Source organism: Nomascus leucogenys, chromosome 6 (assembly GCF_006542625.1).
Source record: "Nomascus leucogenys isolate Asia chromosome 6, Asia_NLE_v1, whole genome shotgun sequence".
In the NCBI taxonomy this organism is placed as follows: Eukaryota; Metazoa; Chordata; class Mammalia; order Primates; family Hylobatidae; genus Nomascus; species Nomascus leucogenys.
The window spans coordinates 106,177,473-106,191,664 of NC_044386.1; positions in this window are offsets into that span (position 1 = coordinate 106,177,473).

Below are 14,192 nucleotides of genomic sequence, written 5' to 3' on the forward strand. Positions count from 1 at the left end.
TGTGGGTCCTGGAGGCAGTCTATAAAGAAGGGGTACCCATTCCAGAGAACAGCACCTGTCTGCCAATCCAACTCCCACCCCCAACCCCAAAGAAAGAAAAGAGCTCCACCCTTCTTAAGGATCAAGCCCCAACCAAGACCTTGGTTACTTTGGCTCTGTTTATTATTTCTTTTTTGAGTGAAGAAAAAATGACAGAGAACAGCATTTGAAGTCACAATCTCTGAGAACATAAACTGGGACATGTTTTGGCTTACCCTAACTTTAAAACTATTTTTATATATGAACATAAAAATAGACATTTTTGAAGTCTCCTTCAGATAATTACTTGGTAACCTCCACTTTGGGATTCTGGACGATCTATTATAATGCTGCTATGAACTTTATTTCACACCACACCAGGGAGGGGGTGAGAGATACTGAGAAGTCGGAGTACTCAGATATTACATGGAATAACAGGGTCATAAAAATCAATGTAAAATTTAATGCAAAAGGGCTGTGGGCACCCAACCATTCAAGTTAGGAGATAAGGCAGATAGAAAGTAGGGTTGAGCTTCCAGAAAGTAGTATAGTATATTTTCCCTAACTCTATTGAAAAGTATACAATAATACTTCTGTTTGCCAATCCAACTGTGATTCATGTTTTCAGCCATGTTTTGGAACCTATTTCCTATTTGGAGAAAATAACCATCATCATAATAAAGCAAAAATAGCACTTATTGAACTTGTTCTGTGTGGTCGGCATTGTGCCAGGCAGTTATATTATCAGTAAATTCTCATAACAATCCTGAATATTTTCACTGTTCCCACTGCATACATGACAGCTGATAGAGGTAAGATCCTAGCCTATGTCACACATTAGATTCATGGTTATTTGGCTCCAAAATCCATGATCTTTCCCAACCACATATCCATATCCAACCTTCACATTCAGGGCACTGTTGTGGGCACTTCTATTCATTGATTTAATGAATCCTACGCAAAGGAATTATGGTTTCCTCTTTAAAATTCTGGAGTAAAATTCAGAATATTAGCTGTTTTATCAAATTCAATGGTTTCTATGAAGTGGCTCACTTCAAGACCTAGGCTCCTCTGCATTTGAGAGTCACAAAGTGGTAACAAACAAAAACAAATCAATTACTTTGGAAAATTGGTGAATTCTTGATTATTTAATGGAGTCTAGAGTAGTAATTGCCTGGGCAAACTCTAGAGGTACATCATCTGGCTTTACTGCCTTATTTTACCATTTCCTGGATTAGTCACCTTGAATAAGTTTCTTAATTTCCACGTATCACTTTTTTTCATTGCTCTCTTTCTTCAATAGTACCAACCTGGGTAAGATGGTTGTGAGAATTGTATGAGACAATGCATGCTTTAAATAGTCCAATGATGCATAGTAGGTTCTCAAAATTTACTATTCTTATTATCATTATTATCATTACTTCTCTTCTACCCTAACTCTCCAATTCATTAGATACTTGAAATATATAACTAGGCGAGCTAACTAGAGGCTGGCTGTGTAACATATGGCTCTGGGACACAGGCAACTCTAGAGAGACTTGGTTTGACCGTGGTCCTATGTAACAGAGTTTTGTCACCAGTAGTTTCCTAGACTCTCAAAACTTTCTATGTTAAAAAGTAGAAACAGAACGCATTGCATTTATGGTGAAGTAACTTTTGACAAGGGTAGCAAGAAGATTCAATGAGAGACAGAGTCATCTTTTCAACAAATGGTAACTAGAACAACACGACAGACAAAAATTAGTTCAAAATGGATCATTAGACATAAGCATAAGAACTAAAACTATAAAGCTGTTGGAAGAAAATATATGAGTAGACCCTGACAAGATGGCTGACTAGATGCAGCCAGGAAGAGCTTCTCCAACTGAGAAAGACCAGACCATCAAGTAGACTGTCACACTCTAAGCAGATCTACAGAAAGAATGCATTGTGAGTGGACAGAGGGAGGATACCAACCCCAGTTTGAAAGGGAAGGAAACTAGGAATCATACAAAGGGTTGCTGAGCACCAGGACTCATTCCTGGCCTCAAGGGGCTCCTAGGGAAGAGATGAGTAAAAGAGACAGAGAGTAGCCCACTGTTGCCATGGATCTCGAGGATTCTAGCTGTGAGAAACCTCACAATCCCCATGGACATCTGAGTTGGCAAGGGAAACTGCCTGGAAAGTTGGCAAATACAGACCTCCAGCTTGCATGGAGGCCAGAATATTTGGCACAAGAATGGCTGCAGTGGAGTTCAGCCATGGGTGCCCATCCCCCAAGGCTTGTATACTTCTCTAGGAGGCTTCAGCCTTGGTTAACTGTGGGGCCTGGGCTGAGCAGGGCTGTCTTGCCTGTGGGATGCAGCTAATCTTGTCTGAGAACTCCCCTGTCTGCTGGGCTCTGGCAATATCTGATTACAGTACAGCCTCAGCTTGGTAGTAACCACTACCATAGTTCTTTCACTTGCAGACCCTGCCTATCTGTCAGAGTAATTTAGGAAGAACCCTACCGGTGTGCAGCCGAGCCACAGCCTTCTCTGCTGGAGTGCATTTGTCCACAACCTCCCCTTGCTACCCTGCCATGCTGCACATACTTGGGGCCCTGCCACTACCCACTGGCATGCACACATGTGTGGACTTGCCTCCACCCCATCAGAATGTGCACGAGGACCCCCACCATCCAGCCAGCATGCATGCACACTTGGTCCCACCAACACCACACTAGAGTGCTTTTTCTGGTAGCCCCAGTTGCAGTGTTGTTGCCAGTGGACTGGAAACACCTGGAGCGCTCCAGCACAGCTGGTGCTTAATCTTGAGGAGCCAGAGAACAAAGCTGCAGGCCTAGTTTCATCCCCTCAGAGTTAGAACACGCAGTCCAGGAGTGCTAAGCTGAGTCTTGGCCTCCTGCAAGTATCCAGAAATGAAGCCAACTGACTAAATCTTCAAGGGCATCAAATAATACAAAAGTGAAAAGCCCCATCCAAAAGACAGCAACTTCAAAGATTAAAGAAACATCAGTCCACAAAGATGAGATGAGAAATAACCAGTACAAGAACCCTGGCAACTCTAAAAGCCAGAGTATCTTCTTACCTCCAAAAGAATATATTAGCTTTCCATCAATGGTTGTTAGCCATACTGAAATGATTGAAATAAAAGATACAGAATTCAGAATGTGGATGGCAAGGAAGCTCACTGAAATACAGGAGAAGATTGAAACACAAAGAAAAACAGTGAAATGGTCACAGAGCTGAAAAGCAACATATTCATTTTATGGAAAAACGAAGCTGAACTTCTGGAAATGAAAAATTCACTATAGGAATTTCAGAATGCAACTAGAAGCATTAATAACAGAATAGACTAAGCTGAGGAAAGAATCTCAGAAGTCAAAGGCCACTATTTCAAATCAATGCAGGCAGACAAAAATAAAAAAGAATTTTAAAAAATGGACAAAACCTCTGATAAATGTGTGATTATATAAAGATACCAAACTTATGACTCGCTGGCATTCCTGGAAGTGTAGGAGAGAGAGTAAGCAACTTGGATAACACATTTGAAGATACTGTCCACAAAAATTCAGAGAGCCCCTGTGAGATACTATAAAAGATTACCATCCCTAAGACACATGGTCATCAGATTCTCCAAAGTCAATCTGAAAGAAAAAAATCTTAAATGCAGCTAAAGAGAAGAGGCAGGTCAATACAAAACGAACCCCATCAGGCTAACAATAGACCTTTCAGCAGAAATCTTACAAGTTGGAAGAAATCGAGGGCCTATATTAAGCATCCTTAAAGAAAAGAAATTCCAACCAAGAATTCCACATTTAGCGAAACTAAGCTTCATAAGTGAAGGAGAAATAAAAACCTTTTCAGACAAGCAAATGCTAAGGGAATTCACTACCACCAGACTTGCCTTACAAGGGGTACTTAATGGAGTGCTAAACATGGAAATGAAAGATGATTACCTGCCACCACAAAAACACATTTAAGTATATAGCTCTGTGACTTTATAAAGCAACTATACAATCAAGTCTACATAAAAATCAGTTAACAACACAATGATAGGATCAAACCCTTATGAATCAATATTAACTTTGAATGTAAACAGGCTAAATGCCCTACTTAAAAGACACAGAGTGGGAAGTTGGATAAAGAAGCAAGACCAAACTGTATGCTGTCTTCAAGAGACATATCTCACATGCAATGACACCCACCGGCTCAGAGTAAAGGAATGGAGAAAGATCTATCAAGTAAATGGAAAACAAAAGAGAATAGGAGTTGCTATTCTTGTTTCAGACAAAATAGACTTTAAACCAAGAATCATCAGGAAGGACAAGGAAGGGCATTACATAATGATAAAGGTTTCAATTCAGAAAGAAGACTTACCTATCCCAAATATGTATGCACCCAAGACTGGAGTATAAAGATTCATAAAACAAGTCTTTAGAGACCTATGAAGAGACTTAGATAACCATACAATAATAGTGGGTGACCTCATATCCCACAAACAATGTTAAATCATGAGGCAGAAAACCAACAAAGATATTCAGGACCAAAACTTGACACTTGACCAAATGAACCTAAGAGATATCTACAGAATACTCCACCCAGCAACAACAGAATACATATTATTCTCATCTGCACATGGCACATACTCTAAGATCAACCACATGCTTGGTGGAAAAGCAATTCTTAACTAATTTAAAAGAAATGAAATCATACCAACCACATTCTCAGACCACAGAACAATAAAAATGTATAGCAATACCAGATGTACATCTCAAAACCATATAATTGCATGGGAATTAACCTGCTTCTGAATGACTTTTGGGTTAAAAAAAGGAAATTAAGGCAGAAATAAAAAAATATTTGAAACTAATTAAAACAAAGATACAACTTTCCAGAATCCCTGAGACACAGCTAAAGCAGTATTAAGAGGAAAGGATTTTTTGTATAATTTTTATAAAAACTTTGATAGTTCTGGGGGTACAGGTGGATTTTGGTTACATGGATTAGTTTTTTAGTAGTGAATTCTGAGATTTTTAGTGTATCCATCAGCTGAGCAGTGTATACTGTATTCAATACATTTTCTTTTATCCCTCTCCCTCCTCCCAACCTTCTTCCTCCAAGTCCCCATAGTCCATTATATCACCCTGCATGTTTTTGCACCCTCACAGCTTAGCTACCACTTATAAATGAGAGTATATGTTATTTGGTTTTCCATTACTGAGTTACTTCACTTAGAATAATGGCCTCCAGTTCCATCCAAGTTGCTGCAATAAACATTATTTTGTTTCTTTTTATGGCTGAGTAGTAGTCCGTGGTGTATAATAACACATTTTCTTTAACCACTTGTTGGTCAATGGGCACTTAGGATTGGTTCCATATTCTTGTAATTGTGAATTGTGCTGCTGTAGGCATGCATATACATATGTATTTTTCATATAATGACTTCTTTTCCTTTGGGTAGATACCCAGTAGTGGAGTGAATGGTAGATCTACTTTTAGTTCTTTAAGTAATCTCCATACTGTTTTCCATACTGATTATACTAATTTACATTCCCACCAGCATTGTTAAAGTGTTCTCTTTTCACCACATCCATGCCAACATTTATTGTTTTTTGACTCTTTTATTATTGCCATTCTTGCAGGAGTAAGGTGATATCTCATTGTGGTTTTAATTTGCATTTCCCTGATGATTCGTGATGTTGAGCATTTATTCATGTTTGTTGGCTGTTTGTTTATCTTCTTTTGAGAAATGTCTATTCATGTCCTTTGCTCACTTTTTGATGGGATTATTGTTTTTTTTTTTTTTCTTCCTGATTTGAGTTCCTTGTAGATTCTGGATACTAGTCCTTTGTTAGATGCATAGTTTGTAAATATTTTTCTCCCAGAGACTGTGGGTTGTCTGTTTACTCTGCTGATTATTTCTTTTGCTGTGCAGAAGCTTTTTAGTTTAATTAGGTCCCATTTATTTATTTTTGTTTTTGTGTCATTTGCTTTTGGGGTCTTATTCATAAATTCTTTACCTAAGTCAATGTCTAGAAGAGTTTTTCCAATGTTGTCTTCTGTAATTTTTATGATTTCAGGACTTAGATTTAAATCTTTTATCCATCTTGAGTTGATTTTTATATAAGGTGAGAAATGAGGATCCAGTTTCATTCTTATACATGTGGCTTGCCAGTTTTCACAGCCGATTTATTGACTAGGGAGTCCATTCCCCAATTTACATTTTTGCATGCTTTGTCAAAGATCACTTGGCTGTAAGTATTTGGCTTTATTTATGAGTTCTCTATTTTGTTACATTTGGTCTAAGTGCCTATTTTTCTACCAGTACCATGATGTTTTGGTAACTATAGCCTTGTAGTATAATTTGAGGTCTAGTAATGTGATGTCTCCAGATTAGTTCTTTTTGCTTACTGTTGCTTTGTCTATGTGGGCTCTTTTTTGGTTCCATATAAATTTTAGGGTTTTTTTTCTAGCTTTGTGAAAAATGATAGTATTTTGCTGGGAATTACATTGAATTTGTAAATTGCTTTGGGCAGTATGGTCATTTTCACAATATTGATTCTTCTATCCATGAGCATGGGATGTGTTTCCATTTGTAGTTTTTATTGTAGAGATCTTTTACCACCTTGGTTAAGTATATTCTTAGGTATTTTATTTTTTATTTTTGCAGCCATTGTAAAAGGGATTGAGTTCTTGATTTTATTCCCAATGTACACCCATTGTTCTTGGTGTACATAGCAGTGCTACTGATTTTTCTACACTGATTTTGTAACCTAAAACTTTACTGAATTCATTGATCAGATCTAGTAGCCTTTTGGATGAGTCTTTTGGGGTTTTCTAGGTGCGTGATCATATCATCAGTGAATAGCAACAGTTTGACTTCTTTTTTTCCAATTTGGATGCCCTTTATTTATTTGTTTTTCCTGATTGCTCTGCCTAGAAGTTCTAGTACTATGTCAAATAGAAGTGGTAAAAGTGGGCATCCTTATCTTCTTCCAGTTTTCAGGGAGAATGATTTCAACTTTTTCCCATTCAGTATTATGTTGGCTGTGGGTTTGTCATATATGGCTTTTATTACTTTGAGGTAAGTTCCTTCTATGCCTACTTTGTTGAGGGCTTTTAACATAAAGGAATGCTATATTTTATCAAATGCTTTTTCTGCATCTATTGAGATGATCATAGGGTTTTTGTTTTTAAATCTGTTTATGTGATGTATCAAAATTATTGACTTATGTATGCTAAACCATCCTTGCATCCCTGGGATAAAACCCACTTGATCATGTTGTACTATCTTTCTGATGCACTATTAGATTCGGTCATCTAGTATTTCCTTGAAGATTTTTGCATCTATGTTCATCAGTGATACGGGTCTATTATTTTCTTTTTTTATGTCCCTTCTTGATTTTGGTATTATGGTGATACTGGCTTCATAGAATGATTTATGGAGAAATTCCTCTTTCTCAATCTTTAGGAATACTTTCAGCAGGATTGGTACCAATTTTCTGAATGTCAGGTAGAATTCAGCTGTGAATTCATCTGGTCCTGGACTTTTTTGTTGGCAATTTTTTTTTTATCAGTGATTCAGTCTCGCTACTTGCTGTTGGTCTGTTCAGGGTTTCTATTTCTTCCTGATTTAATCTAGGATGGTTGTATGTTTTCAGAAATGTATCCATTTCCTGTAGATTTTCTAGTTTGTGTGCATAAAGGTGTTCACAGTATCCTCGAATTATCTTTGATGTAGGCATTTAACACTATATAACATTCAAGAGGAAAATTTATAGCACTCAACACTCATTTTAAGAAGTTGAAAAGATCTCAAATTAACAACCTAATATCATACCTAGAGGAACTAGAAAAATAGGAGTAAACCAACCCCAGAACTAGCAGAAGAAATGAAATAACCAAAATCAGAGCTGAACTGAACCAAACTGAGATGCAGAAATTTATGCAAAAGATCAATAAAACAAAAACATTGGATCTTTGAAAGAATAAATAAGATTGATAGACTGCTGGCTAATTATTAAAGAAGAAAAAGGGAGAAGATTCAAATAAACACAATCAGAAATGACAAAGCTGACATTACCATCAACCAACAGAAAAACAAAAAACCTTAGAGATGATTATGAACATCTCTATGCACACAAACTAGAAAACAAGAAATGGATAAATTCCTGGAAATATACAACCTCCCAAGATTGAACCAGGAAGAAACTGAAATTTTGAACAGACCAATAACAAGTTCCAAAATTGAATCAGTAATAAAAAACTACCAACCAGAAAAAGCTCTGGTCTAGATGAAATCACAGCCACATTCTACTAGATGTGTAAAGAAGAGCTAGTACTGATTCTACTAAAACTATCCTCATTCCTCCCCACCCCCCAAAAAGGAGGGGCTATTCCCTGAATCATTCTATGAAGCCACCATTATTTCCATACCAAAACCTGACAGATACATAACCAAAAAAAGGAAACTTCAGGCCAATATCCCTGATAAACATAGATAAACATAGATGTAAAAATCCTCAATAAAATAGTAGCAAATTAAATCCAGCAGCACATCAAAAAGCTAATCCACCATGATCAAGTAGGCTTTATTCCTGGGATGCAAAGCCGGTTCAACATACGCAAATCAATAAAGTGATTCATCATGTAAATAGAACCAAAACTGAAAACCACATGGTCATCCCAATAGGCATACAAAAGGCTTTTGATAAAATTCAACATCCCCTCATATTAAAAACTTTTGACAACTACCTTAAAATCATAAGAACTATCTATGAAAAACCCATAGCCAACATATTATACTGAATGAGAAAAAGCTGGAAGCAATCGCCTTGAGAACCAGAACAAGACTAGGATGCCCCGTCTCACCATTCCTATTCAACATTGTACTGGAAGTCCTAGCCCGAGCCATCAGGCCAAAGAAGGCAATCAAATAGGAAGGGAGGAAGTCAAACTCTCTTTGCAGATTATATGATTCTATACCTAGAAAACCCCGTAGTCTGCCTTTGGGGAGCTCCTTGAACAGATAAACAACTTCAATAAAGTTTTAGTATACAAAATCAATGTACATGAATGAGTACCATTTCTATATACCAATAACATCCAAGTTGAGATCCAAATCAAGAATGCAATTCCATTCATAATAACTACAAATAGAATAAGATACCTAGGAATATGGCTAACCAAGGAGGTAAAAGGTCTCTACAATGAGAATTACAAAACACTGCTGAGAGAAATCAGAGATGACACAAACAAATGGAAAAGCATTCTATGCTTATGTATAGGAAAAATCAATATTGTTAAAATGGCCACAGTGGCCAAAGCAATTTACCGATTCAATGCTACTCTTATCAAGCTACCAATGTCACATTTCACAGAATTAGAAAAGTGTTCTAAAATTAATTCGAAACTAAAAAAACAGCCCAAATAGCCAAAACAGTCATAAGCAAAAAGAACAAAGCTGGTGGCATCACACCACCCAACTTCAAACTATACTACAAGGCCACAGTAACCAAAACAGCAGGATTCTGGTACAAAAACAGACACATAGACCAATGGAACAGGTTAGAGAACCGAGAAATAAAGCTTTATATCTACAACCAACTGGTCTTTGAAAAAGTCTACAGTAACAAGCAATGGGGAAGGGACTCCCTATTTAATAAATGGTGCTGGGATAACTGGACCCCTTACTTTAACCATTTATAAAAATCAACTCAAGGTGGATTAAAGACTTAAATGTAAGACCTAAAACTAAAAACCCTAGAAGAAAACCTAGAAAATACCATTCTGTACATAGGCCTGGGCAAAGATTTTATGATGAAGTCTCCAAAAGCAATTGCAGCAAAAACAAAAATAGATAAGTGGGATCTAATTAAATTAAACAGCTTCTGCACAGCTAAAGAAACTATCAACAGAGTAAACAAGCAACCCAAAAATATTTGCAAACTATGCATTTGACAAAGATCTAATATCCGGAATCTGAGCTTAAGTTAATAACGAACTTAAGCAAAAAAACAAACAATCCCATTGAAAAATGAGCAAAGGACATGAACAAACACTTCTCTAAAGAAAATATACACACAGCCAACAACCATGTGAAAAAAATATTCAACATCACTGATCATCAGAGAAATGTAAATCAAAACCACAATGAGATACTGTATTATACTCCTCAGAATGGCTATTTTTAAAATGTCAGAAAATAAAAAAACGTTGGGGAGGTTGCAGAGAAAATGGAATGCTTATAAACTGCTGGTGCGAAAGTAAATTAGTTCAGCCACTGTGGAAAGCAGTCTGTAGATTTCTCAAAGTACTTAAAACAGAACTACAATTTTACCCAGCAATCCCATTACTGGGCATATATGCAAAGGAATGTAATTCATTGTACCAAAAAGACACATGCACTCGTATGTTCATCACAGTACTATTCACAGTAGCAAAGACATGGAATTGACCCAGATGCCCATCAATGGTGGACTAGATAAAGGAAATTTGGTACCTATACACAGTGATATGCTATGCAGCCACAAAAAAGAATAAAATTGTACCCTTTGCACCAATATGGATGCAGCTGAAGACCACTATCCCAAGTGAATTAATGCGGGAACAGAAAATCAAGTACCACATTTGCACTTGTAAGTGGGAGCTAAATATTGAGTACAGATGCACAGAAAGAAGGCAACAACAGATGCTGGGAACTACTTGAGGGTGTAGCACAGGAGGAGGGTGAGGTTCAAAACCCTACCTATCAAGCATTATGCTCACTACCTGCGTGAAGAAATATCTGTACACGAAACCCCATTGATCCATGTAACAAACATGCACATGAACCCCCCGAACTTAAAAATTAAAATTGAAAATAAACACATATGAGTACATTTTTGGACCTAGAGTTGGGCAAAGCCTTTTTAGATATGATGCCAAATGGACAAGCAATGAAAGAAAAAGAAATGAATAAATTTGACTTCATCAGATCTAAAAACTTTTGTTCTTAAAAAGACACTACAAAAAATAAACACACAACCCAGAAAATGAAAGAAAATATGTGCAAATCATATACTGATATCTAGAATTTTAAAATCCATGTAATTTATAATACAAAGATAAATTATTCAATTTAAAAATAGACAAAGGTCATAAATAGATACTTTTCCAAGGAAGATATACAAATGGCCAATAAGCACATGAAAACATACTTAACAACATTAGCCATGAGGAAAATGCAAATAATAACCACAGTGAAATACCATTTCACACCCATTATAATGACTATAATAAAAAACACAAATAATAACATATTGGTGAGGGTATGGAGAAAGTGAACCCTTCATACAATGCTGATGGGAATGCAAAATGTTGCATCTACTTTGGAAACAGTCTGCCAGTTCCTCAAAGGCTAAGAGTCATCATATGACCCCAAAATTCCACTTGTAAGTATATGCTCAAAAAAAATGAAAACACATGCACACATCAAAATTTGCACATAAATTTTTATAGCAATATTAATCACAATAGTCAAAAAGGGAAAACTATCAATCAATTGATGAGTGAATAAGTAAATGTTACATAGCAATGCAATGCATATTATTTGGCCAGAAAAAAAATGAAGTACTGATACATGCTACAACACAGGTGAACTTTGAAAACATCCTAAGTGAAAGAGGTGAGTCTCAAAAGACCTCATATTGTATGATTCTATTTGTATGAAATATCCAGACTAGGCAAATCTAAAGAGATAGAGATATTGGATTAGTGGTTGCCTAGGGCTATAGGCATCAGGAGCAAGTGACTGCTAATTGGTATGAGGTTTCTTTTGGAAGTGATAAAAATTTCTAAAATTAATTATGGTGATGTTTACACAACTCTGTAAATATTTTTAAAACACATTGAATTGACAAAAGAATAAATAAATTGAAGATTGTGTCTTAAAAAAATAACAGAACCAATGATACAGACCAAGTTACCTCATCATGAATGAGAGTCACAATATACTAGTGGGATATTGGTAAAGATGAAGGAAAAGATAACCTCAAAATTAATAACCTGAAAAATATGTGTAGTTTAGCTCGTTTCAAGTTATAAATCAATATAGTCCTTAAATCTTTATAGAGAAATAAATCCTGCCTGAGTCCTTCTCTTCTGGGTGGTATTATGTGGCAATGTCTATGGATAAAATAAATGCATTGTCACATAATGTTCACACCTATGTTCACAATTTATCCATACATCCATACAGTGTAACAATCTTCACAGTTTATCCATACAAAAATAATAATATAATTACAGATGCAAGGCAATCAAGTTATTGTCATCCCAAAACCCTGAAATAAATCTTTGACATAAGTTCCAGACCCAAAAGACAGCCAAGTCCTGTGACTTCTTCATCAGTAATATTTCTGACATCTGCTTATTCTTACCACTATCAGCATCTCATTGCCTCATACCTGCATTGTTGCCATTGCTGCCCAAATACTCCTGCTTTATGTAATTTGCTTCTTTCCAATCTATTCAATATGCTGCTGTCAAATAATCTTAAAAGATGGCCTATATCATTAATTCAACTGCCCAGAAATATTTATACTGTCACTGCCTCTAGGAAAATAAGCTTAAGTTGCTTATTTGGATACTCAAGGATATCCTTTTTTACATACCAAATTATTTCCCCAAAATTACCCAATTTTCCTCCATAAGTACTCTCTTCTAATGAGATCATTCCTAAATAAAAAATCTGATAGTGTTCACCTTTGAATCATGCCTTTTTCTCAGCATATCCATATTCTACCAATCTTTAAAAGTTCTGCTGCATGGTTGTCACTTAATGATATCAATTTATATGTTGGATAAAACTTAACATTTACCAAGAAACATTCCCTGACTATACGATGATTTCTGGCTTATCACTTTTCTTTGTTTTTTGCCATCCATTGCAGATTCATATCCTGCTTTGTCTACCCAAATGGATTTTAGACATTTCAATAATATCAGTGACTTACGCTTTTTGGAAAAGTTTCTATGGATATAGTCAGTGCTCAATAAAAACAGTTTATAAATAAATCAAGAGTAGTATCACCAAGAGAACCAACTCACAGAGTTGAAGAAGAACAAAACTTGTTGGGGGAAGACCTTATAAATCATCTAGCCTAATCATTTTGTTGTATAATTGGGTAAGCTGAGGTCCACATATAGAAAAAGACAGGCATGATCACTCTGATGGTAGTTTCTTTTGCTGTGCAGAAGCTCTTTAGTTTAATTAGATCCCATTTGTCAATTTTGGCTTTTGTTGCCATTGCTTTTGGTGTTTTAGACATGAAGTCCTTGCCCACGCCTATATCCTGAATGGTATTGCCTAGGTTTTCTTGTAGGATTTTAATGGTTTTAGGTCTAACATTTAAGTCTTTAATCCATCTTGAATTAATTTTTGTATAAGGTGTAAGGAAGGGATCCAGTTTCAGCTTTCTACATATGGCTAGCCAGTTTTCCCAGCACCATTTATTAAATAGGGAATCCTTTCCCCATTTCTTGTTTTTGTCAGATTTGTCAAAGATCAGATAGTTGTAGATATGCAGCATCATTTCTGAGGGCTCTGTTCTGTTCCATTGATCTATGTCTCTGTTGTGGTACCAGTACCATGCTGTTTTGGTTACTGTGGCCTTGTAGTATAGTTTGAAGTCAGGTAGCGTGATGCCTCCAGCTTTGTTCTTTTGGCTTAGGATTGACTTGGCGATGCGGGCTCTTTTTTGGTTCCATATGAACTTTAAAGTAGTTTTTTCCAATTCTGTGAAGAAAGTCATTGGTAGCTTGATGGGGATGGCATTGAATCTATAAATTACCTTGGGCAGTATGGCCATTTTCACGATATTGATTCTTCCAACCCATGAGCATGGAATGCAACCTACAGAATGGGAGAAAATTTTTGCAACCTACTCATCTGACAAAGGGCTAATATCCAGAATCTACAATGAACTCAAACAAATTTACAAGAAAAAAACAAACAACCCCATCAAAAAGTGGGCAAAGGACATGAACAGATACTTCTCAAAAGAAGACATTTATGCAGCCAAAAAACACATGAAGAAATGCTCATCATCACTGCCCATCAGAGAAATGCAAATCAAAACCACAGTGAGATACCATCTCACACCAGTTAGAATAGCCATCATTAAAAAGTCAGGAAACAACAGGTGCTGG